Source organism: Syngnathus acus, chromosome 15, assembly GCF_901709675.1.
Source record: "Syngnathus acus chromosome 15, fSynAcu1.2, whole genome shotgun sequence".
Classification (NCBI taxonomy): Eukaryota; Metazoa; Chordata; class Actinopteri; order Syngnathiformes; family Syngnathidae; genus Syngnathus; species Syngnathus acus.
In genome coordinates, this window is record NC_051100.1 from 6,186,343 (window position 1) to 6,199,730 (window position 13,388).

Consider the following 13,388-nt stretch of genomic DNA (forward strand, 5'->3'; position numbering starts at 1 on the left):
ATTTGGCATGATCAAGAAATGACTGACGTTCTCACATATTTTCCCTTTGCGTATTACCCCAAAATAAAATGTTGCTTCATATGTGAGTATACGAATCTCAGCTACCGTTTTGCAACCGCTATATAGTTGATACATAGTCTGATTCAATTTTGATGGATGAAGGCTGCAGACAGAAAAAAAAAAATTCACACGTGTGAACAAAAGGTTCAAGTCAAGAATAAACATGGCTGTCCTTCAGGGACGATGAAGCTCAGAGTCAGAACCACCATAAGGAATTAAACAAATGATTACAGTGTAAGATTCTTGGATTTGGAGCACAATTCTGGGGCTGAACCTTAATCCCTCACAAATCATACAAGCTTGTTACTTTTAGTCCATTAGTGGTCACTTTATGGCCAAAACAAGAGACTCAACCTATACGTCCCCCCCCATTTATTTTCAAGGCCCACACACTTTAAAATCCCTCATTCCACGCCAATCTGCCTCATACTCAACCCTATAATTGTAGTGGGGGGAAAAAAAAATCCGTGGCTGTTATTTTTATTGAATTCCCAATAACTTTACCAAGACTACAGTTAAGTAGAGCAGCCTGGGATTCGTGCCTCAAGTATGTGGGCCAATCTGAGGCCAGTGGGAATCTGGAGCCAAACAGGGAGGTGGAAAGGTCATTGGATGTGTGTGTGTGCAATTTTTCTTATTGATTTATTTTATTTTTCACACGGCGCAGGGGGAAAACAAGGCAGCGTTGCCAGGTATAAATCCACCCGATGGACAAATGGACACTAATAAACAGACTTGATCCGCTGGGAGTCGTAACGGAGCTTTGCGTTAATTTGCGTGAGTGACGAAATGCATGTGAAGTGTGTGATTATATTTGCCCGCTTATGTTTTACAGTGCAACTTACTCTGAAAAACATGACCAAGCTTCATATCGCCTTCCATGAATTTTCACGGATCCTCATTGATTTGTTCTGCAACTGTTGTTTTTTTGCTATACAGTGACCCCTCGCTTTTTTTGCGCTTCATCTGTCGCAAATGCGCTACGTTGCGGGTTTAGAAGTACTATATAAGAATGTCTATAAGTATAAATGTAATTTTCAGGAGAGAGAAGGAAAGGAAAAACAAGTAGGCTAGTCATTATGCTACATTGTATATATTATGTCTTGTGACTTCCAAGTGTGTGCATGTGTTTCTGTGCCTGTGTTTGTGTGCGAATCTGTGGTAAACGTGTTCTGGTCAGTGTAACTCAATTTAAGCGTCAAACTGTGTCGTGAAATCAGGCCTGCTGTATATTTTACCCCTCTGCTCTCCAACGTTGGAGATACCGCAACACTTTTTCATTTTCACACACGCACACACCAATGGAGCGGTTGCCCAGTGCGTCCCAGAAAGCAGGTTCGGTTACAGAGTTAAGTGAATGGCAGCGGTGACACGGTTGACACTTGACTCTACCGCTGTGGGCACTTTGGAGTTATGAGGGCCTCTACTGACTGCCCACCAAATGGATTCCCAGATAAAGCATCCTGTCTGAGCTGCTAGGGGGTCTGGATGTGGATGTCTGTGTGTCATTGAGCAGGAGCTTCAGTTCCCAGCATCAGTGGCTCGGCCACAGCTGTCCTCTGTGGTCTTTTGACTATTCCGATTCCAGTTGCTCTGATCTCTCGAAAGACTTTCCCACAGTCACCACCAGTTACCTCTATCTTACTTTGAACACATTTGCCTCGGCCCATGACTCCATCTCAGGATGAGTGTTGCCGTTGAAAAGGTTGCTTAGTAGTCGCTTTACTGATTACTTTAAAAGTCAAGCTTGGTGTCTTGCAGCTCTTTTCTTCTTTATGACGTTCATTCCTGTTGGGGGATTTTGGTTTGGTACTTTTGCCTATGTCGACTTACACTTTATAACATTGTGTCCTGGCTGCATCTGAGTTCAAAATCTACTCCTATTATATGTTAATTGGATAAGTAACTCTAATCTGATTACTGGTCTGGAAATAGCAATGCGTTAGAGTGTCGACTGCTAAAAACATGGTCGGTCTTATTCGAGTAACTCCGAGGCCGAAGCTGCTGCACTATTTCCGAACCCGGAGCAATAAGGCGGTTTGACTGCTGATTCTCAAACAGCATGGGGTGTTGTTGCTGTTGATGCAATTAATGACTGGAGGCTGGGCTGCAACTCAGTGGCCATTACCACTAAAATAGTACTGTGGTTTCCTGGGTCCACAAAAAAACAAGTTGCGTGAAAAGTAATGCAGCATCTGCCAAGTGAGATGTTTGATTCCTGATTGTAGTTTGGCAAGAATATCATGCCTCGTCTATAGTGTGCACAACCAAGGGCCTCTTCGTTGTGTAAGTGTTCTCTCCAACCCAACATGTGTTGTAGCTCATCAAGGCAGAACATGGAAACTGTGAGTGTCTGCAGATGTTGAGAAAGAGAAGATGAGGCTTTTTTTCCATGCTGGCATTTGGTTTGAGCATGTTTCCTCACACGCCACTAAAACTCCCCAGTAGACCTTCTTCAACTAAATCTCAGACGCTTTAGGACAATCTCATAGTCAACATACTTCCCATCTCTAAAGAATAATCGTCTCGGGGGTTCGCGGCTCCGAGCAACATCTGTGCGGAATCCAAGAACAGACAAAGACATAAAATAAAAACCTTGGTGTTTTTTACATTAATGTATCAGGACTCGAGAACTTTCAAAATATGCCTTCAAAGCAGACTGTGATGAAAATAACATACGCTATCAACCATTGTGGCTAATCCTGAAATATGACAGTTGCCGCCCGGGAATCTACCCGCAATATAACCATGTAATCGCATCAGTATTTGGATGGGCCAACACAGAGGCTGCTACACCACACAGAAGACAAAATGCGTGGGAGAATAACTTTGACCTTGAAAAGTATACATAAAGCCCGCGGTGTTAGCCGTCTCTCATCATTGTCGTCAGACCAACAGACATTCACACGCTGCCCGCCCCCAGGCACCTGTTTGTTTGTGTTAAGATTGCGGTCAAGCCAGACTGAGCAATAACGTTTACGGACTGGAGAAGCCAATCTGTGTTGAAATGTCGCTGCACCTCGACAGCCGCATTGTGTGCGATTTCTCCAGCGTCTTATTAAAAGTCTGAATAACTCACCAGACTGTTTCTTGGATATTTGTCTCAAATTTATTTTGGATGTACTGACCACAAGTTTTGTGCAGCCAAATATCTGCAAAATCATTCTGTGATACATGCAGGCAGGCGTGGGAAGGTCTGAGGAACACTACATCCTTAGTTTTTTGTTTGCAAAAATCTCATTTATCATCAATGTACAGTATTTACTCAACTTTTTATTCTCAAACACTGTAAACTAAATTTGACAGCGAATGTAAAATATTTGACAAGATAATCACATAATTTAATTTCAAATGAAGTCCATGTGTCGGCTATTTGACGTTAGCTTATTATATGATGGCCATGGTAGGACGTATCATTGGATGATTAAATGTGCTTTTTGTAAAACAATTTGTGAACCTATATTTGTCTCCTTTTGGTCTTTCGAGGACTTATGCAATGTCATACTGTTCCTATTTAGGGAAATCAAGTCAAATAAACTGTGATGTGAGGCCAATCCAACCCGGGGCTGTTATGTAAGGAGAATGTTACTTCATACTTAAAATGTCTCCTGGAACGGCCAAACTGTAGATTCACAAGCCCTGTATTTATTTTTTTCTTCCACGCTGGAATTGTTTTGCCTCTGAGATTATTGATGATGGAAAATAAATGGAAAACAATTACATCAAGGATTCACAGGCAATAAGAGCAGATTTCCCGTATGAAGTTTTTTTCAGTCATTGTGTGGATATATTCACGTCTCACTAATCTTAGGGTCGTTTGAAGTGAATTCCTTGTGCAAAAATAATCTCTCATGCACCTATATTAGATACTACATTGCACACTTCACTTGTTGTTCCTGTCCCCACTTTTTTTTTGCTGCAGGCATCAAAAGATGAACACAATATTCCAAAGACAAAACAATAATCAATTTGCTTTGTAGTGTGTTCACATGACTATAGGTCGAAACGAATTAGCAGTATTCTGTTTTTATTTCCTTTTTATGTGCTGACTGCATTGGAATTGGGGTTTGTTCTATGCATGTCTTTGGACATGTGGCTCATTTGGGAGCCAATGGTAATGTAGTGGTTCACTTAAGTACATCTAACCACATCTGGCCTTTATTCTCCATGCCATTACTCCAAATAGGATAAATTATATAGAAAACAAATGACTCTGTTCCTTAATGAACAAGAGTGAATCCGAGCTGTACGAGTGGGCTACTTCAAAGTCTGCTTGTGGATTTTTTTTTTTCTGGCAGCTGAGAAATGTGATGACACATGATGCTTGTGGCTTTCCATTCATTTGCAGCTTGAGAAAAAAAGTGGGCTAGTCAGCCACCTTACGGCCACAGTCATCTTATTTTCTTCCCAAAATTATGACCGTTGCTTAGTCTTGGAATTAAAATGATCTTGTAAAATTTATATTTCCACAGTAGCAAAGGTTTGAAATGTTTCCTTCAATCAAGTGGTGATCCTAACCGTGTTTATTGATTACGTAAGTATGACAATACCATAGACGGCTCTTTCCATTTGGAGCAATCATTCCTTCCTCTTTCTGTTTCCATTCAGGCCACTTCCTGCAGCTGAGCTCAGCACTGATAGCACTTTGGTGCATCCCACTGGCCTGACCTTTGCCCTCATGGAGCGGATAAGGAAGTGTCAGCGGGAACAGGCAATGTCACGTTGGGTCTCAGCCTGATTTCTGGCTGCTCCATTGCATTTCTGTTCCTGCCTGTATGGAATCCTCCACATGTGTTTCCTGTTGTTTTTCACACTTGGAGCACAGCACACCAAAGCAGCGGCCTTTCCCCTCAATCTTTGTTGGGCTTGGCCTCTGGGAAAGGCTTAAATTTAGGTGTGGATAATAGAGAGATACATCACCCTTGAACTTTTTTGTAACATGACTAATACAACTGAGACTCGTTATGATCATCCTAGCCTTTTACTGTCCATTTTTTATTTTGACATCATAATGGCTTACAACTTTGTAAAGTTGTGGGGAAAGATCCAACTTGGAGCAAAAAAAAATAAAAAATATAATTAAAATGTAATTCAGCACTAAAATATGTGCCAACAAAAATTACTTTCAATCACCTGTTTGATTATTGATAGCTTTGCCTGCCATTGGTTGTCAATGAGTTTTATATTGTGGCTTTGACTGAGGTTTTTCATGAACGCACAAAGCTCCAGTTATGTGCAAAGTGCATCAAACGCGTTTTTCCATCTGCCATTGATTACCAGAATACTTCCTGGATCATGCAGGGTGATGTAAGAGAGACGACCCAATTCTTTATTTTTCCATTCTATTGACAACATGGTGAGTCAGCATCTTAACTTTGTCAGCATCGTCCAAAATCGATTTGCGTTTTTTTTTCATGGTCCATGGAAAATTGTCTTTTTTGTGATGTCAGGGTGCACGAGTCACTTTAGTGCGTGCTCATGTTTGATCTTTGACATAAAATAAAAATAAGCGTAAAAATAAGGTAAACAATAAATAAAAAAGAGGCTACAAGGAGTTTACGTTGACTGCAACTGATCCTGTTTGGGCACTTTTTTTCCAATTCAGATTAGGGACCAACATTGAAGAGCAATTAATGATGAGATTAATGAAGCACTGTAAAAGACAATGGTAAAAACAAAAAACGTTGGACTTTATCGCAGCTAAACAGCTGGCTCCGTGATGGATTGTTGAAAAATACACAAAGTATTACGAAGATTTTAGCATGTCCCACTTTAAGAGTCGACATCAGAGAGTGGAAATTGGACTATTCTGACCTAATTATCTCCAGGAGAGTGCCAAAGCCAGGATGTTTATACGGCCTCTGATTTTTCCATAAAATATGGAGCTTGTAGAGACTTTATTAGAAGCAGCCGGGCTCATCTGCTCTCTCTCAGGCTGTGGTTCGTCTACTGGGACTACAGCTCTTTCAACTGAAAGAACAGCAAAACCAGAAAACCTCCCCCACCTTGACAGAGCACGGCTCTCGCATTTCCAGGGTCTCAGAGGCCTCCTCTGCGCTGCCCCCCCAAATGTTTTCCATCAAGGAACTGGCATACTAATTTACAGTGTGGTGGGAAGGGAAAAAAAAAAAAGCCCTGACGTTTCAGCAATTCATTCTTTTCTCTCGGCAATCCCTTCTCTGGACTTGCCCCCGCTTTCCTGACACAGCATGAGTGTGCCAGCCTGTGACATCACTACTCATCTCCACAAGACATGTAAACATTCCAAACGGAGATGGAAAACAGCTTTCAAAGGGGATGTGCAACTCCCACGACAGTTTACCTCGACCTCCTTTGGAACGGCGACGGGAGTTCATCTGCCTGATCGGGCATACTAAGAATAAGAAAAAAACAGCAGAATCGGCTGCATAGCTTTCTTTCATTTTTTTTTTCATTTGTACAGACAGTGGACAGTTTCTAGACGGTTTATCCCGCGTTCCCAGATCTATCAATTTTAGACAGGAAAGACTTCTCATCAGGTTTCCTTCTCTCTTGCCCAGTGATTTGTATAATAGGAACTGAGATCTCAGCGCTGGGCTGCTCTCCTTCTATTGGCCACAGGTCTAGCTTGGCCATTTGCCAGCCAGCTGCCTGACACTCCATAGCATGGGAACATCCTGCCACACACGCAAACCACTCACTTTCCACATTATTGTAATAGATACATGAAACAGTACAGAAAACGTTTCTTTTAGGAATATTTACTTCCATATGGTTCTCGTTTTACTCGCAATAAAGAGGCAGGTTGTTCGCTGGTATTGCAGCAGGATGTGTATTTGTGGGTGCACATGCTCGGGCGTATTTGACTTGCACTCTAGCGGAGTGGCCAACGAAAAAAGAGATTAATGAATATCTGCCCTTGGTTTCTTCTGCAGTTGACTTTAAATCATCCACAAAGATATAAACACACTGCCACTTTATATCGCGCTTAAACACAAGCCCGGCGTCCCTCTTTCTTCCAAGCGTTGATTTATAGGCCTTCAGTCAGCGTGAAAGGCAGTCCACAGATGGAAAAGTGTATTTTGTGTGGGGAAGTAGGTTCACATGTTGTCAGTGTGCTTTTCTGCTTCGTGTGTGTTTGCTTGCTTGCAGAATGCCCACAAGAAGAACAAGAAAGCGGAGCCCTCTTCAAAGCAGCACCAAGATGCCAAGTAAATGCTTTGTTTGGCTGCCTTTTTTATTTGACTCATTAATCATAGTTCTTGTCCAACTAATCCTTCCTTCTTTCGCCTGATTGCAGGATGTGTGTGCGAGTGTGTGTGTGTGTGTGTGTGTGTATCCAGGAGGGTGGTGCAATTGCAGTCATCATCAGCAGGCAAAACTATGACCAGCTCTAAAGTGCTCAGCCAACTAATTTTTCATAAAAGGGGTTGGATGCTGCTGTTTTGATCAAAGGAAATGAGTCTCATGCATGCTCAATGGATTAACACATTCCTGAACTCCTGAATATACTGGATAGCAGAGAGGAAGAGCTGACCCATGAAAAATGACAGCTCCAACAATCCAGAGGGCATGCTCACAATTTTTTCCCTCAATGAAATCATTGTTACAAAAAAACAAAAAAAAAACGTGGAGATTAACGTCACTATCAAGCAATTTATCAAGATGGAGTTCATTTGTCTTTAGCAGAGTAGTTGTCATTATTGAACTAATTACCACCTTAATTTACTTTCATTACTAGGGTGTTGACACACACACAAGTCCACAGGAAGGCAAATAAAACCACCGGCAAATGAAAATAAAGCGGCAACAGCAAATAAAAAAAACATAGTTACTCCAAAAAGTGCCTGTGTGAATTCAAGTCAGCCTTGCAGAAGCATGAAATTCTCCTGGAGGTAACAATCCTTCAAAGCTTATCATGCCAAAATCCACAAAGTATGAGTAGAAACAGATGGAAAAGTGATATTACATATGTACTCAATGCGTACTGCATTTTTAACCTGAAAATCACTCTTATGGGATCAATAGAATATCAAGCCATCTAATGTTTTTATTGCCTCCATGCACAGGAGGAGGAACAGCAGAACTCGGAAGGTGCATAAGATCTTCTACTGAGATCAATTTTGACAAGTACTTGAAAAAAGTTGCACACAAACTCACATACACGTTTTTAAATTCGATTTATATTCGGGTCTGGGTGCAACAAAATGTGCGTTTCATATTAGCTCTGCTTTATACAACCTAGTAGGTCATGGAATGAATCATTTGTGTAATAATTCTAGGGAGAATCAGATGATGATTACTTGGCTGTACAAACCTGCTTAGTGCCGGTGTCCAAACCACCCCTATCACCATACGTATCTCTCCAATCTTTCAGAAACACACACACACGCAAGCGCAGGCACACTCAAACACACACTGAGTGGAAATTCCCTCATCATGGCTCCCGTTATGATCATAACTGTTACGTCCAACATTTCCATACCAATGTTAACAAACATCAGAGCCAGACAGCACAACGGCCAAACTTCGACAGATAAAGCATTTGATTCTATCACGCTGCCATCTTTGAATGCCTGAAATTGCAGCAGGGAAGCTTCAATGAATCCTGGAGGAGGCAAGGCTGACTGTTATGGTGTCGATGATGAGGTGTTGAAGGAGCTTTGCTGAATGGCTCGCGGTGTTTCTATGGAACTTTCTTTACCATCAAAACAGCACATGTGCTCTGCCTTTTACTCCCCGCAAGGGAAGATTGGGTCCATTTAAATGGGTGTGCATGTGTATAACCAGAATCTGAGCGCCTAGGGAGTGATGCTGGTTCTGATCGATGTACAGTATGACCCAGTATGGTTCTAGAACTTTTTTCCCCGGGAGGCCACGCTCAATCTACGCTCGGAACTTGCACAGTATGTTTATGAGTACCCAGACTGTAGTTGAAGTGATTTAATGGTGATCTTTGGACATTTGTGAGAGATTAGGTGCATAATCACAGTCACATGTGAGCTTGTCGCAGTGTGTCTAGACTGGACGGCCACGTTTTGCTCATTGTTTCAACTGTCAAGAAAATCTTAATGCTTGAGACGACCTATTGTGCTTTAACTGACCCTTAACCGTGCATTTTGGTTGCAGATCCAGTCAATAAATGGAATTATTGTTTGGTGCTTTAAAAGGGGCAAGGTAGTGTTGATGTATTAATATGGTGTCTTAAAACCTGGTCACCAGCTAAAAGTTAGCTTGTCTATTTCTGGTGAAATAAATATGACAGACTTAGATAGAATTTAGATAACATATTTGTTCTACTGTATACAAATTCTTTTTTATAATAATTTTACTGCAATCAAAATGTTACTAGTTTTCAACTACTTTACATACAATGATACAATTCAGAGATTGGCATGAACTATAAATTTAAAATGACATGTTGCATCATCAGCCAAGACTGCAATAGCCGTAATATATGTACTGTAGTTTGTTTCTGAAATATTTTCCCACAGATATTTCTTAAAATGCTCTCTGTAATATAACGCGGTGATGTAAGTGATTTGTCGAGGTTGAGCAATAGCGCGGACGTGCATGGGTGAGGCTAAACAGCCGCTGTGTTCTTTAGACACTCATATACAAACTCAGAAATCTACATGTTGCTGCATTCCAAAAGCATGAAAGTACTTTCATGTTTAGAGCAGAACAAACTGAGCAAGGGCTTCATGTCCTGTGTTTATCTGCAATATATTCCTTTCCATGACGACATCCCATTCCAGCAGTAAGAAACCAAACATTTGTTTGACAATTAGTAGGAGCAATGGTATAACACATACATTTATTTTCATTTGCAACTGTCATGGACATTCTTACTCATTAGCGTAATCGCTTAGTCATATCCAGCAAAATTGCCCTGTTAGAAAAAAAGAAGAGATTCACACTAAGGTCAAAGCAAACAAGTCTAAAAGGTCAAGTCTATTTGAGTGTCCACGTATTTTAGTGTCATGGCAGCCAGAGATGATGCAAAATTGACCCAGAATTTGACCAAGAATAGAATAGATGATTATCAAATCCTTATATATCGTCGTTGTTAGGCAGAAACTCGAATTGTCAAAATGACTCCAAAAAAACACCAGCTTGTTTTGAGTCTCCACTTTGTTCAACTTGTATTGTCGTATATTACTATTGCACACACGCATCAACATTATACTATGTCCAAACTAGCAGGAGGGATGAAAGTAAAGTTGTCCGCACTTTATTGTTTTATAAACCATAATATGTCGATAGACAAGGATAGCGGTAGTTAATGTGGAGTATGTGTGTTAGTCAGTACTTGCGTTAGATTGAGGGTTGAGCCAGCGCTCGCCTCGCTCCATTTCAATTGAACCCCAAGTGAAATAGAGAACATGTGGGAGCTTTTTTTGAACCAATACTGTTTAAAATCAAAATCCCCCCATGACTTCACACTGTCTCTCTACAAGTCTCTGCCCATCCCTCATCTTAGACTTTTGTATGCACAACTGTTCGCTCGGAACAGGCAGTCGACCTCAAAATTTCCATTCGGAAAAGAGATGAAGAAGCTAAATAAACAGATGATGGAAAAAACAAGTCAAAAGAAGAGAAACAAAACTAGCGTGCACGGCACTGATCAGGGGGCAGATGCTGTGCCAACTGTGTTATGGTTGGCAGACCTTGAAGTGCCTGATCGAGAGTTGTGGGAGGAGGGGAGAGAGAAAGAAAGAAAAAAAAATACAACGCCATCGACAGGCTGCCATACAGTTCGGCTGTCAGCTGCTGTATGTTTCAACCATGGGAGAAATTTCATGTGGTTGCAATTTTCATATTAAAGTAATGGGGGTCTATCAGCGTTTGAGGTGTACAGCTTTCCACCAGCTGCTCTGTGCGTGTGCGTGTGTGTATACATTTGCACTGTTATTGGAGCTAACACATGTTCTCAGAGCTATACAGTAATTTACTTGAGTGTGATTCTCCATTTCGGTATTAGGGCAGCACGTTTGAATATTTGACTGTAAATTATAGGAGTTTGTTTTTTTTAGAATTCCATGTGAGGTCCACTTCTTAAACTGTGGGAAATGGTATATTGTGAAAAGCAGAAGTATGAAGTCAAGTTCTGATTTCCACTTCTCTTTAGTGGAGTGGATATTCCTCTTAGAATTTCTGTTAAATTGTTGCAAATGTTATTCATAACGCTTGTACATAAGGATTCCAAGTTTGAACTTCCCTTCCAACCAAAGTCAGCCATATGGGACAGGTCTGCTTCTGATATTATGTCAGACGGCAGAAAATATTTGGGGCAACTTCAACTCCCCATTATGGATCGGATATGATAAAATAATCAAAGTGAGTGAGTGAGTCAAGGGTTAGAAGGTGTGACCTAAAAAGTACAATGGAGTCACAATACAATGGACGAGGTCGCAAAAAGAGGACAAGGACAGAAAAACCTACAATACCGTATACGCTTGGTGACTTGTTGCAACATCTCATTTTCCTGGCCTTTTCATTTCCACTTTGTCGCTACTGCATCATCAAGTTCAAGATTTAGGCCCTTCGTCAGCTGCTTTATCACAAAATGCCTTCCAAGTACAGATCATTGTCTGGCTTCACGTTTGCTGTTGTAACAAAGGAATTAATTTCTTCTCAGTGGCCCCCTCCAAGCCTGTTGACACAATGAGTCTCATGTTCAAATTTCCCATTTATCTCTCACCGGTGGTTTAAATCCAGCCATATATGTGTTTGACTGTTTGTGCTTGTAGTTCAGTGGGTGGTCAAACCTTAGTGAAACTTTAATCCCTCTATCTCCCTTGTAAACATAGGGAGGTTTTGAAAAAAATGTGATACAAATCATCATAAAACTCTCCTTTATTTCTTTTCTTACTCTTTTTGGTGCACAAACCGATCATTAGAATCAGATCATTGAAAGGTGAATGTTTTGTTCTTGTCTCGATAAGTACAGATGTGTTTTATTTTGGTGTCGCCAAACATTGTTTGATATGATACTCAAAGCAAATGCAATGTTTGGTCTGCTTCTTATGCCCTCAGTGAAGGTGCCTTACGCAACGGACACTAAGCCTGTTTGGTTTCACTTGTCTTTAGCAAATCCTCTTGTTTGTCTCAGTGTGACGCACACATTGGACATTTTTTCTCCAATGGAGCCGCCTCTCTCCATCTGTGGTAGGTTTGAGAATGTGTGTGACAAGGAGTCCCCTCATGAATAACAGTGACTTGATCATCAAGTTGTGTTATACGAGAGCAGCATTTGAGAATGTAGGTCATGTGGTTCATGAGCACTCTCTATGATCCCATAACGTAGAAGATTCAAGCAGTACAGGGTTTCACTGAGCTTAAATATATTTTTCCAAGATGTGCATACCATATAACAGGAGGTGTTTTTCAATAAATGTAACACCTCTAATTTATTTGCTCACATAGAACACTGCTGTTGAGTTAATTTACGTGCACCGAGTCTCGGACGCTCTCCCCATCCGTAAAGGTTCCTGTGTAACTTGACTACGGGGGGCGATCATCATTCCTCAGCTATTACCAACAAATCTCTGGCCAGTTGTGTATTTGGGGAGATGCAGTGTTGTCAGCTGGAGGGTTCTGGTTTCTCCACAGATGAGTGGAGAGGGAAATCAGTGACGCCTGTCAACGACCCCCAACGGCCCCCGAGTTTCCTGTCCAGGCATCGCTCAATGGCCTCCATTACGTCTACCATTGAAGAACCAAAATGGCCTCCGCTCTACATTTCCACCTTGAAGTCTTTATCGTAATAGTTGCTGTACTGAAATTCAAGAGTTTTCATAATGAATGCCCACTGAGGGCAAAAGCTAGCCGTGGTGGATATAGAAAAGATATATATATCCTGATAGAGGTAATTCACTATGAAAGGCAGCGGGGTTCTTTGTCCAATCTGAAAGATTGCAAATCGTTTCAGGGGTCTAATTTTCCTTGCAGATGTTAAAGATAGACAACTGTAATTTAAGAAGAAGCAGGGAGGCTTGGCCGGCAAGACGAAAGACACCAAGGGAGTTTTGGAAGACAATCACTTGGTCTGTTCATCAAAATGTCTCTTTTTAAAAAGAAGCACATGCAAGCTCATTTCAAGCATGTGCAAACTACAAACTGTTGAACACAAAGCAACCACATTTCCTTTCGCGAAATGATCGCTGCTGATGCCAGAGTGATTTTCATCTGAGCTGAAATGGAAAAGTAACATGAACTTGTAATAGTTCTCTTATGGCAGGGCTGCTCAACACTGGAAAACGATTGAACCAAAGACAAGCGGACCATTGGCATGTCTTTCTTTACTTGTCATCAACGTCAACCATTCGGTGACCTAGTAAAAGAAA